Genomic DNA, 13,833 nt, shown 5'->3' with positions numbered 1-13,833 from the left:
ATTTTCACTCCTTAAAGCTGCACGCCTCCAGATCAGCCAAAATATTTCAAGAAATTCAATCTTTAGAAAAATGTATCAAGATCTTAAGAAAAGTAATAAAGTTTCCTTTTAAAAGGAAAGGCTTGCACAGTTGTGCCTTCATCCCAACATATTTACTGTAGTTGTTTTTATTTTTGTAAAAACGAATATTTTTGTCAAAACGATTTGAAATATATTCTCTATTGTATAAAACTAATAAAGAAAATAATTAAAACTAATAAAGAAAATAAAAGGAAACAAGTGTGCACATTTCATTTCCACCTCGTTACGCATGTTCACAGATACGATGCGCTATCTATAGATCATCACGTGGTAAGGTTAATGATATGCATGGGCTACTTTTAGATTACCTCACCAAGTTCAGTAGATCTAAATATAACTCGATCATGCACTAATATTCTGTGTGAATTGGACCACCCTTTGAAGACGGAATACTACTACAGTCAACATCCTCTATTGTATTATAAAACTAATACAGACAAAAAACAATTATAAAAGAAATTAACTTTTGCGTCTTGAAAAAGAATTGAAACGGAACAATTTCGTTTATAATTTATTACGGTTTAAATCAATAAAACAAGTAAAAATACGAATCCTATTTATATAAACAAACTGGGATTACCGAAGTAACTAAAATAGCTTAGATTTCCGTAATATTACTTCGTCTGATTCCGCAGTATGACGGAATCGCCCGAATTGTCACGATTGCAATCGGAACTACATCGGCTATTATCATTTATCCGAAGAGTGACGGAAAAGGCCGTAAAGTTGCGATTGGCACGATTGTAGCTGGTTTCCCGTTCAATCATGCACTTACAAATGTAAGCAGAAAACCACCTAACCGGAACAAGTTTTCCATATGAAATGGCTTGCAGCCGTGGCTGCAAGCCAAAAAGATTCAATATTCAATTAATTATTAACATGTTATGTGCGATTACTGACTGATTTTGCAGTATCAATCACTGCGTTTCTACTGCGTTACTAACGCAGTATAGGTAATCATGTATATTTTGACCTCTTTTTGGTAATTTACGTGGATTGTAAGTGCGGTTTGCAATGTGTAAATTACTTTCTTTGTTCACCTCACAATATTTTACTTTAAAATACATTTTCAAAATTTTCATGAAAATTAGCATGAATCTGGAGGCATGCTGCTTTAAACACTACGCTCAAGTTGGGGTCCAAGGTCTGGACTCTAAATATAAATGGGTTTCTGATATACATGTATAACACTTATCTTGGTCTATCGATGAGGGGTAGATTTTTATTGTTGTTGTGTAAACACTAAATAATCAAAATATTGCACTGGTTCTTCAATAACGTTGTTTTATTATCGATTACCGGAAGTCAACTCCTATAATGACGTCAATACAATAACATATAAAAAGGCGCGTCACGCTAAACGTGACGCTAATATTGGCGCAATAACTCAGTACATACATATGTACGTAACACTCCGGGGGCCACAATGCTTGTTCTAGATCATATTAAATAAAATAATAATTGTACAAACTGAAATTCAATGAAATGAAGTATTGTAACTTAGAAACTTTAAAATCAGATATATCTAGTGAATTAAATTACAAGTTCGATCAATCAATTAAATTCATAAACTGTCTCTGATAGTAAACCACCATTGCAATTAGTTTCAAATCATTGTTATTATACTCTTATTGCAATTAACCGGTAAAGTTTCACTGATTATATATAACGAATTGCAAATGTCACTTTGTGTTTTAAAGGCATGCGCGAAAAATTGGTGCCGGCAATGCACGTGAATCACGTGTACAATGTTACTTAAGTTCTAGTGGGTACAGCTTGGCAATAGGTCGTGTAGTAATTCCTCGTCTGGATCTAACACGGGCTGCTCGAATATGTCCATCACCGCCAGTTACTACATCTTCTATAATTCCTAATGACCAGCGATTCCTTGGTAAATACTCGTCATGTATTTGAACCACGTCACTAACATTGATATTGTCACCATGGTTACCAGATTTTCTGTGAAACTCTCGCAACGATGTGAGATATTCGTGTTTCCATCTTGACCAAAAATGATCAAGCGTCGCAGTCTTAAATCTGAACAATTTACCGGCCGATTCTTGGGTTAATTCCTTTGTTGTGGGATCTCTGTCGTCTGGATAAATAGGGGAGGTAATCCTTCGTCCGTATAGTAGATGTGATGGTGTTAATGGTTCTTCATCTTTGGTATCTGTATATGTATATGTAAGAGGGCGGTCATTGATAATGCATTCTATTTCTGTTACAAGTGTACGAAGAACTTCCATGCTTATTAATGATTTCCAAAGCACTTTTCTGATACATGTAATACCTATAAGTCTCTCCCACCAACCACCATACCAAGGGGCATGTTGCGGGATAAAAGTCCATGAAATATTGTGTGTTCCAAGAATCTCGTCCTTCAGGATTTTGGCAGTGGCTATATATGTTAGGGCGTTATCCGACATTATAATTTTTGGAATTGATTTTCTACTGAAGAAACGCCGTAGAGCCAAAATGAATGATTCCACAGTCATATCTGGCACAATCTCTAAATGGATAGCTCGTGTATTTGCGCACGTGAAAAGACAAATATATGCCTTTTGTAGATCTCCATGAGGTGTTTTTACTGTCAATGCTCCAGTGAAATCTATCCCTGTCACAGTGAATGGTGGTGCTTGTTTCAATCTGTTGCTCGGTAAAGGTGGGGCGTCGGGAATACTATATGCTTTACCTGTTACCTTGCGGCACGTGACGCACGAGCGAACAATTTTCCGGACACGTTGACGAATACTTGGAATCCAGTACTTTTTGACGAAGAAATGTGACAGTACTTGCTGTACCGGAATGAAGCTGAACAATATGTGCGTCCTTTATGATAAGGTCTGTAAATTGACGTTTAGACGGAAGAAGGTACGGGAATCTCGTGCTTTCTTGTAACGGTGCATTATGTAATCTACCGCCGCAACGAATTAGCTTATTGTCATCCATAAAAAGATCTAGCTGTGTTACTATAGTTGGTCTTCTTGATCTGCTAGATTTGTTTTCTAACAGGTACTTTATCACTTCTGGGAAATTTTGTCGTTGCACATGTATTATTAGTTCTCTGGCTGCTACATCCATCTCGTGTGTCTCTAAAGGTCCACGTATTTTTTCTGAACGTCTGCAATTGTTAACAAATCGGTTGACGTAGGCCGTAACACGTAATAGTTTCATATATGAATTATATCTCTGGAAGTCTAGAATCTCTATAATATTTGGTGTTTGTAATGAGTCTCTTGAGGCTGTCAAGACAGTTGTTTCACATTTAGGATTGTCATATTCAACAAACTGGTAATCGTTCCTTGGAAATGCTCTCTCATCCGTCAGCCATGTAGGGCCATGCATCCACAATGGATTATTTTGAATTTTTTCGTAGGTAAGTCCTCTCGATAAAAGGTCTGCAGGATTCTCATGAGTCGGGCAATACTGCCATTGAAAACCATTAGACATTTCTTGTATTTCCTTTACACGATTTGAAACAAATATCGGTTGTTTCTTGGCTGAAGAAATCCAACTCAACACGATTTGACTATCGCTCCATAGATATATACTTTTACAGTCAATAACTGACTTTATATGTTGACAAAGTCTTGCTGCAAGAAGTGCTGCACAAAGTTCTAGCTTTGGAACTGTAAGCTGCTTAATTGGGGCTACTTTACTCTTCGCCATGATGAGTATGCTTTCTTTACCGGAAACGAGATATGCGCATGCTCCATACGCTTTAATGCTTGAATCGGCGAAAATATGCAGGATTTCATCTTTGTGTGTGGATTTTGGGAAATATTGTCGGCTGAATTTTATTCCGGTGGCCTTGACTAAATCTTCTCTTATCTTTATCCATTCCGTAATTATTTTTTCGGGTAAAACCTCATCCCAGTCGAAGTTTTTTTTCCATAGCAACTGTATCAACATCTTCCCTCTAACAGTAATTGGACAGAGCAATCCCAACGGATCAAAGATTGATGACGACTCTTTCAAAATCTCCCTTTTAGTTAATAATAAGTCATTACTTGGGTTTGAAATCTTTGGCGAAAACGACATTTCATCGGTTGAAGGATCCCAACGCATTCCCAGGATCTTTGTGACTGTATCCTTGTCGCCGACTTCATCGCACTGGATAATTTTACGTAATTTTGGGTTGTTTGAGCTCCAGGATCTCAAATTAAAGCCAGCTTGCTGGAACAGGTGTCTGCTGTCTTTGTAGAAAATCCAACAGTGAATTCTCATCTGGTATGCTTGCAAGAATATTGTCTACATATAACGCTTCCTTGACTCGGTCTGTAATGTTACATTGATGTAAATCTAAATGTTTCATAATAACTGCGTTCAGAATGAATGGTGAACACGTTGCTCCAAAAAGCACTGACTTGAAACGGTATATCTGAAGAGAACTATCTGGATCATTTGGATCTGATAGCCAAAAGAAACGGGTGACGTCACGGTCGTCTTGATGTAGGCTGACGTTTAAGAATGCTTTCTCAATATCAGTGCAGACAGCAAATTTGTTGTACCGGAAACGCAGTAATATTGAAGTCAAGTCGTTAAGTTGTGGTGGTATATTCATCAGACAATCATTTAAACTTGGAGAATTCTTAGATGATCTGCAACTGCAATCATAAACGATACGAATGGGTGTGGTTGTCGAGTCTTTTCTCACAGGATGATGGGGAATGTAGTGTACTTTTGGTCGTGGTAATAATGGGGTCGGGACTAATGTGTCGTCTATACTATGAGATAATGGCTCTATAACCTTCTCTATAAATCCTCTCTGTTCCTGCTCGTAAATAATATCTCCATATTTCTTTAGAAGTTCTGGGTCTTTTTTCAATCTATTTATAACATTCATAGTTCTTCGTCGGCTTATGTTCTCGTTACTTGATAGAAAGGGATGGTCATCTTTCCATGGTAATTTGGCAATGTATTGTCCATTACTGTACGTAATACTATTGTCCTGATACTCTCTTGTTTTCTCAAAGTTTAACTGTTGGTTTGGTTTCTGTTCAACTCCAATGGACTCCACCTCCCAAAATTTCTCTAAATTTACAACATCTTGTGTTTTCATAGTAATAACGTTCATCATGGATACGGGAATCGACGTAGAATTTATTAGAGTACCTGTTTTCAATGGTATCCGATTTTAGATAGTATAGCTGTAGGCCCGTCTCCTCTAATAACTTGATCTTGTATAACGTCCCTGTAATGATCAGCACCAATAAGAATCTCGATATCAAAATCTTCATCTCCTGAGACTGGGTGTGCGAGTTTAAGCCCTTTCAGGTAAGTAAGGTGACCAGCATGTTTGTTATAAGATTTCAGTGGCATGGAAATTTCAGGCACTATCAAAACATTTATAGGAATATTTTCTTCTGCTGTTTCTAAATACACGGTTGCTCTGCTTAAATGTCGCACGCGACGCTCTGTGTCTCCGAAACCCGACATGTATAATGTTTCACTTCCGGTGGGCTCCAATTGTAATTTTTGGGCTAGGTGTTGACTTATAAATGAACTCTGGGAACCTTCATCAAATAGGATATTGGCGGAAATGGAGGTACTTTTTGAGGTTACCATGGAAACTGCTGTCTTTAATAATACAGGACCTGGTGTGGTAGAGTGAGCAGAATGTAATACCGAAGTGGAGTTCTTTTTCTCATTGTTGATAACAGGATACTTATCTGTAGATTTGGCTGCTATTTCTACTCCACAAATACTAGTATGATGTCTGCGTGAGCATATTTTACACTTGAATTTAGACTTACAGTCTGTAATCTTGTGGTTTCCCAGACAATTAAAACATAGCCTTCTTTCCTTCACTATCTTCATTCTCTGTTCACGATCTTTAAATTTTACACAGTCTATACAAGAGTGCTCTCCCTTACAAAACGCACATCTCTGTCTATGTTGTCGTAAATTGCCTGGTATAGATGTATTTTTTCTTTCCGGCTTTCTGGAATCAGATTTTGTTAAAAAAGTTGCTGTAGGAATGAAGTCTTGAGGGGTATTCAGCAAATTTCCAGCGTCTAAAATATTGATTTCATTCAGTATACATTTCATCAATTCACGCAAAGACCACGACTGTATCCCGTGCGCACGTGTAATGTTTGTTCTGACCTCTGGCGGTAGTTTTTGAAGGATAACCGGTGTAAGTAGTGAACCGTATGTGGTCTCATTCTGATTCAGTGAAGCTAATGCTCTGATATATGTCTCTGTTGTATCATAGAATTTTCTAATACTTTGCACAGTGTACATGGGTGCTGGAACTTCAAGTAATGCTTTCATGTAAGTTTGGATAATTCTGTCCTTTTTACCATATCTCTCATGTAACAATGAAATAGCCTGTTCATAATTAACATTAGTTAAAGCAAATCCAGCAATTGTTTGCAAAGCTTCATTTTTAAGACACGACTTCAAGTAATTGAATTTCTGTACTCCGCTCAGTGAAACATTCGTGTGTATAGCAGACTCGTAAGAATCCCAAAATGAACACCAGTCAAGGACATTTCCGTTGAACTTCGGCAAATCCAACTTTGGTAATTTGTGATATACTGAGCTTTGAGATAAGGACGGTAAGAAATGTATCTGGGAACTATTCTCGCTGATACCTGGCGCACAAATCTCGGATGTTTCGCTTGATACGGACGCTTGAAATGGCTGAGCATTAGGGTTTAGAGCTGGGGAATTGTAGTTCAAATTTGAATTTGATACCTTCCTAAAATCATGTATCTTCTGTATCTTGGTCTTTAACATGTAAACATGCTCATCATGCTCAAGAATTTCTGTTTCTATTTGTTCTTCGTCTTGAAAAGAATCAAGGATCTTTTCGTGAATCTCCGTGATCGTCTGCTGTTTCTGTTTGAGGGAGTCAATAATCGTCACAAGTTCCTCGTAATCGGCTGCCTCCCGCTGAATTATCTCGAATTTGTTCAGGAGTCGTGTAACTGCGCCTTTGTGACCCTTCTGTATAGAACGTAATTTTGTTGCCATAGTGTTATCCGGTTCGCGGGACCAAAATGTTGTGTAAACACTAAATAATCAAAATATTGCACTGGTTCTTCAATAACGTTGTTTTATTATCGATTACCGGAAGTCAACTCCTATAATGACGTCAATACAATAACATATAAAAAGGCGCGTCACGCTAAATGTGACGCTAATATTGGCGCAATAACTCAGTACATACATATGTACGTAACAATTGTTTTACCCGGGTGTAGATTTTCCGAGGTTTATGAAAAAAACCATGGAAACTGCTTCAAAAACCTTGGAAATAAACCAGTTTTACAAGGTTTTTTTTTAATTCCGAGGTTTTTATTAAAACCTTGGAAACTTTATCCAAGGTTTTTGTATAAAAATCCTTGGAAATAAAGAAAACCTTGGAAACTACCTCGGAATTAAACACTTTGCCAAAAATCAGCTCGGAAAAAGCTTGGAAATAAGAACTTTGTCATTTTTTTGCTCGGAAAAGAACTTAGAAAATTTACGTAAAATTTGTTGGAAACACTTTGCCAATATTTAGCTCGGAAATGACCTCGGATAATTGAACTTAACTAAATTTCATCTCGGAAAATATTAAGACATAATCATGATTTAACTTATAATGGGCATCAAAAGCAATAATCAACAGTTAAAGCAAACTAAGATAACAACCTGACTGTAGATTGCCAATGGATATTGTTTAATCCATGGTCAGAGAAAACAATTGTCCAACAGCATGGAAAGGAGAGATTTGGTCCAGGGAATCAATTTTTAGTATGGACATTGTCAATGGCCACTTCCTTTTCAATAAATTTGTACTTTAATCTTCTGAAGCCATTTTTTGGGGAGGAATCAATTAAAAAATTTAAGTGTGAAAACATGGAAAAGTTAAATACAATGTAAATTCCTTGTTGCCATAAAATGCCTTTTATTCATGGCTATAAAGGTATTGTAACTAATCATGATAAGATAAAGATTATTCAAATAACCGATGATCAGAAAGACTTGAAAATTTTATTTTTTTTATTTTCATATTTTTTTTTATTATTTATAATTATTGTTACTAGAATGATATCTTCTCCATTTTTAAGAATAGATAAAAGAGCAAAACTTATAATTATAGAAAAAGAAACAATCAGTGTTTATGTCTATTAGTTTCCAAATGCAGCAGTATTTTTCCTGCAGTTTCTTTCTATATATAGACTTAACTTAGGGTTTCTTGACAGCCTGTAAGCAACACTGAAATAAGAATGCTATTAATCTTTAATATATGTTTTATGCCATATAAAATAGTATATTCTACTAAGCAAGTCTGTGACATACATTCAGATTACAATTTACTCTGCCATTAATTATGTGTACAATAAACATAAATAGTTATTAATTGTCCTTTAAATATAATTATGTACAATTGAATGTATGAAATATAATAACCAGTATGCTTGTTAATTTCTTATAATTAGGATAAATAAATACTGCATCCACTAAGATTTCACACACAGAATATAACACACTGATCAGATAAAACTAATGGCACCCCAGGTGGTTCCCTTTATCTATGCATGATCAATCTTCTCATTGAGCATTCTGGGATAGACCAGATTGTTCCATGTGATTATTCAGGGGGAATCTGGGTTTTTATACAATCCAAAACAGTCTAAAATGACACTGCAACTGTGATTCTCTTTCAAGAACTTATTATAATTTTCAAGTTTTACTTTTATTTATCATTTGATATATTTGTACCTTCAATAAATGTCCAAAAAAAATGATGATCAGGCTTTGATATTTTGGGATCACCCCTGTTTCACATTATGATTGCCCCTTCAGTTATACTGTTGAAAAATTTGAATCTCAGACATTAATGGGTCAAGTGGTTATAGTTGGAAATAGTGCAAACCTGGATTTATTTTAAGCGATTTTGGAGATATCTTGTTTTATTAATGTTAGGGAGCATATTTTGGAATTTTCAAAGAAAACATTTATCTAAGTGTGACAAGATTCAGGAAATGTTTGGTTGTTGTAATTGAACCTAAAGATCAATGACCTGGGACAGGAAGATAAACAAAAGAAACAAGATAGTTAAAATGTTCAGGTAAATAATTTTATATACATTTATGCATGAAATCTGTTGTTTTTTTTTTTTTTCAAATAAGTATTAAATACAAACTTTTTTAGATCTATATTTTTAACCTAAATGTAAGCTAGTTTAAATACTGTAACAATTGTTTAGAGGATATTTTATGAGTATAAATGCTATGTTTGTCTATGATTGTATTGAACAAGATGAGTGCATTAAACTATGATGACATTATTTATAAACTTTCATCTTTCATCTATTATTTGAATCTACAAATTTTAATTACAGAGTCAGCTTGTAAGCAAGTTTGCAGGACTGTTCCAAACTATCCAGCTTTGCTGTGTTTTATCATAGTATAAAGCAGAGGAATATACTGGAATGTCATTGGCATTGGCACCTTCAAAGTCAAGTGATAAAGGAAGCCAACTGTAGACCAGGAAAGGCTTCAAGGAATATACTACAGTATGTTTTTGTTTTAAAACTAGGTTTTGAAAGTTTCAATTTGAAATTTGAATGAATGAAGGTTTCTGGAACTGATTTTTTCTTGATACTTTGTTGGAAATGCTGTTAATGTTACATGATGACTCTCCAGCTTTATTGATGCAGATGTCACTTTGAGCAGACAGATACAATTAGTAAGGCAATCGGAATCACCTTATGAAAAGCGTTATTTTTTGCAATATTTTTGGAGTGCTTTAGGTTGTAACATCCAGTATGACATAATCTAAAATAATAGTAACAGACATCGTTTCTTTTCTTAACATCGCAGAATTGTCACACTGCTTACCAAAGTTTTCTTGAAATCCTAACACTTAAAGTACTGATGAAGAAAAAATAGAAATCAACATGAAAAAAATTAAATTCACTATTTCAAAACAGTAGACAAACATTTAAAAGTAACTACAGAAAAGGTCATTTGAAAATATTAAAGCCTTCATTTTAAGCAAAGGTCTTAAACAACTTGTCATTCAAGTAGTTTTGGATCACTCAAAAGATGTATTTCTTTTCACAAAAGTGCTGATTTTTTAAAACAATATATATCAACAGTGAACTGATATTTTGTCTATGGAAACGTTTAAGGAACGTATCATTTTTTTTATGGATTAATAAAAAAGAAATTAAATGATGTAATTCTGATTGCCTACACATACTGAACTGTCCTGAGTATAACCACAGGTGTTCCTTAATCCTGGGCTGGATAGCTCCCTCAGAGGGAAGAAGCCCATCTGGGCTTCACCGGGAGTCAAAAATACAATGTTGTAAGGCAAGTAGTTTGAAGTCTTTGATCCTGACCACATGGAGAGGGAAGCGCCCAGTGGTGATTTTATATAATTGTTTTTCTAACTTCTTTCAATGGCTGTACTTTATTAAATATTTACTTTATTTATTTCAGGAATTGTATCCTGGAGCATTTTCCACATGTGACCCCTGTGATGGTGAGGGAAAAACTAAGGGACACTTTAAAATCATGGAGAGTGAACAGGAATTCAAAAGATAGATATTTGAATACATTAAAATATAGCCGGATATCAAAAAATTATAACTGAACATTGATTGTAATATTTACCATTAAAGACTATAACTAACTTTACTTTTCATTTGTAGTGCATTACTATTTACTTCACACTGACATTAAATGTTTCAGTGAGTCATGTGATCATTTTTTGCTCTGTATTATTATAAAGAAGTTTCTTAATTCCTTAAAAGGACAATATAATTGCTCTTTTCAGAATATTTCATTGGATGTTATATTTTCTTATTTTCCATGGATATTCTAGAAATTTCCAAGGTTTTTGCTCAAATAAACCTTGGAAAATTCTCTGATGCCCTTAAGTAAGAATCCTCGAAAATATAACAGTATTCCCAGTTGTGAGAAACTTTCCGAGGTTTTCATTTAAAAACCTTGGAAAACAAACCACGGAAACACTTGAAAAATCCTTGGAAATCGTTCCAATACTCCGAGGTCACTCATTTTCCAAGGTTTTCTAAAAAAAATCCTCGGAAATTATTTAACGAGGTTTTTATTCTGAAATCCTTGGAAATCGTTCCAATACTCCGAGGTCATACTTTTTACGAGGTTTTTTTAATAAAAACTCGGAAATTTTTTACAAGGTTTTTCACCCTCTCCCTATTTTCCAAGGTTTTTTTAATAGCAAAGTTTTGCATTTTCTTGTTCCAATACTCCGAGGTTTTTTTCCAAGGATTTTGAGCCAAAAACCTTGGAAAATCTACACCCGGGTTATCATCCCACCCACATACTGTACATAGAGCTGTATCCTTTTGTTACAAAATCATTTGAAATAACAAACTTTGTTTCTCAAGTACTTATGTAATAGAAACTAGAACTGTGTCCAAAGGACATGGATGCCCCCACTGACAACATACATATGGTATATAGTGAAAAAATCAACAAAGGGCCATTATAAATTCTGTTAAATTTGGTCTCAGCAAAAATTCCTTCCTTTACTACCATCTACACATTAAGGTTGTTCATCCCTTGAAATTTAAGCAAAATCTGCCATCCAGTTTAAGAGGAGTTGTGTTCACAAAATTTCTACATAGTATATAGTGAAAAAATCAACAAAAGGCCATAATTCTGTTAAATTTGGTCGCAGCAAAAATTCCTTCCTTTACTTCCATCTTCACATTAAGGTTGTTCATCCCTGGAAGTTTAAGCAAAATCTGCCATCCAGTTTAAGAGGAGTTGCATTCACAAGATTTCGGGACGTACGGACGGACATACGTCCTTACATTTGTAGTCTTGTTGGGTATTTTACTGTGTAACAAGAGCTGTCGGTAGGACAGCAACGCTCGACTATTCTTAGTGCTTGATAGTAAAAAAAGCCTTGATTAAAAGTTAAATTTTCTTAGTAAAATAAAAGGCAAAATTTTTCTTTAAATCCATATTACAGTTTTAGGAATTGGAGAGAGTCCTATTATGCTCTCAAGGAAGAGTATAAAATTTCAACATGTTTCAAAGCCTTATGTCAATGAACTTTGAAAATATTTGAGGTATTACAAAAACTTTAACGTAAATTCAAAGTCGGAAAAGGGGCATAATTCTGTCAAAATGCTTGATAGAGTTACCTCCTCCTGTTTACAGGTTGGGGTCATGATGGTCAACAAGTACATGCAAAGGTTTAAGGCCATATGTCAATGGACTATGAAAATATTTGAGGTATTACAAAAATTTGTAACGTAAATTCTAAGTCAAAAAAGAGGCATAATTCTGTCAAAATGCTTGATAGAGTTACCTCCTCCTGTCTACAGGTTGGGGTCATGATGGTGAACAAGTGTGCAAAGTTTCAAAGCCATATGTCAATGAACTTTGAAAATATTTGAGGTATTACAAAAACTTTAACATAAGTGGTTACGCCGACGCTGACGCCGATGCCGACGCCGATGCCAATGCTCGGGTGACTACAATAGCTCTACTTATTCTTATCGAATAGTCGAGCTCAAAAAGTACCCAACAATACATCAAAATTCAATAAAAATACCCAACAATACATACGGTGTGAGTAGGATTGGTAGTTGTTGGGTATTTAGTACCCAACATATACCCTCTCATGCGCTTGGACAGACGTACGTACGGACGGACAAGTGCAACGCTACATGCTGCCCATCCTATTCTTCAAGTTATTCATGTCTAAAATACAACAATGAGGGTATCTCAGGGACAGGTCTCAGTAACTGCATGGCAAGAGCTGGAAAGTCTGTAGTATCACCATCACTCAATTAATCTCACATAAATGATGATAAACATGATTTAAATTGATTGATAATTAACAAACTTTGGTGTGCTAATTAAGCTTTTAATTGATATTGCATAAGAAAGAATATAGGGACAAAATTGCTTAATCTTAACATACAGTAAGTCAACAATTCATAATAATGAAGCCCAACATATAAATTACTCCATAAAACACAACAGTTCATAGAATAAACGAAATATCTGATGTAAAACAGATTTTGTCTGATGTAGTAAAGTCTACATTAAGGTAATTTTTGTAATAATACAATTACAAGATTTTAATAATCGGCTAAAAGAGATTTCCATGATGTCTTCTAGAGATACTCATGGCACCCCTGATCAATACCAAATTACTCTAGAGAAACCGAATTTCTCTTTAATATAATCTTCTACAATATCATGATATAAATACAGAGTTGCAGGTGTCTCTTTGGCCAAAAATGATCTGTTAATAACTTACAGATTGTCCAAATGAACTGTTAATAACTTAAAGACTGATCAAGATGTCTATAAATAACTCTAATCTGCTTTAATAAAGGTCTATAAACAACAAATTAGCTAATAAATTTTTGTCAAGTGGAGTGTTTGTCTCTTATAAAGCTTTTAAAGTGGTCTATAAATAACTTACAAACAACAAAAAATGTTAAAATAAATTTTGTTTTGCATTGAGTTCTTCATACTGTATTAAGACATTATTTAATTGATAATAAAGCGTGCAAACTTCAGTACCAAAGCATGCTATGTTATTTTTTTGTAATTAAATACCACAATCACAAATTTTAACCCTTTTAAACAAGAGGTGTTTATCATTTTTTGATACAACTAGAACTATCACTAAATGTGATTAATACCCCCACAAGACTGCTTCGGAAATGAGGATGTTACTAGTAACAGAATACCTTGTAAAATAATTGAAATATAGAGTTATGGTTGTGGGCAATTAAAG

General features: G+C 34.7%; 2 protein-coding genes and 1 long non-coding RNA gene across 3 annotated transcripts in view; 2 read left to right on the top strand and 1 right to left on the bottom strand.

The window, feature by feature from the left end:
* Positions 1–13,833, bottom strand: part of LOC132754773 (DNA mismatch repair protein Mlh1-like) — a 194,418-nt gene that overhangs the window by 89,088 nt on the left and 91,497 nt on the right. The gene's annotated exons all lie outside the window — the stretch shown is intronic.
* The window catches only part of LOC132754774 (histamine H2 receptor-like), a 42,762-nt gene that overhangs the window by 24,670 nt on the left and 4,259 nt on the right, over positions 1–13,833 (top strand). The window lies entirely within an intron of this gene.
* LOC132754772 (uncharacterized) lies at positions 8,492–11,259 on the top strand. Its single transcript, XR_009629124.1, has 3 exons — positions 8,492–9,148; positions 9,422–9,595; positions 10,527–11,259. It is a non-coding gene; the product is annotated as an uncharacterized LOC132754772 (long non-coding RNA).

This window comes from Ruditapes philippinarum, unplaced genomic scaffold, assembly GCF_026571515.1.
Source record: "Ruditapes philippinarum isolate M1 unplaced genomic scaffold, ASM2657151v2 ctg1337_1_1_1_1, whole genome shotgun sequence".
Classification (NCBI taxonomy): Eukaryota; Metazoa; Mollusca; class Bivalvia; order Venerida; family Veneridae; genus Ruditapes; species Ruditapes philippinarum.
The sequence above is the reverse complement of the archived record's forward strand: the minus strand, read 5'-3'. Positions and strand labels throughout refer to the sequence as shown.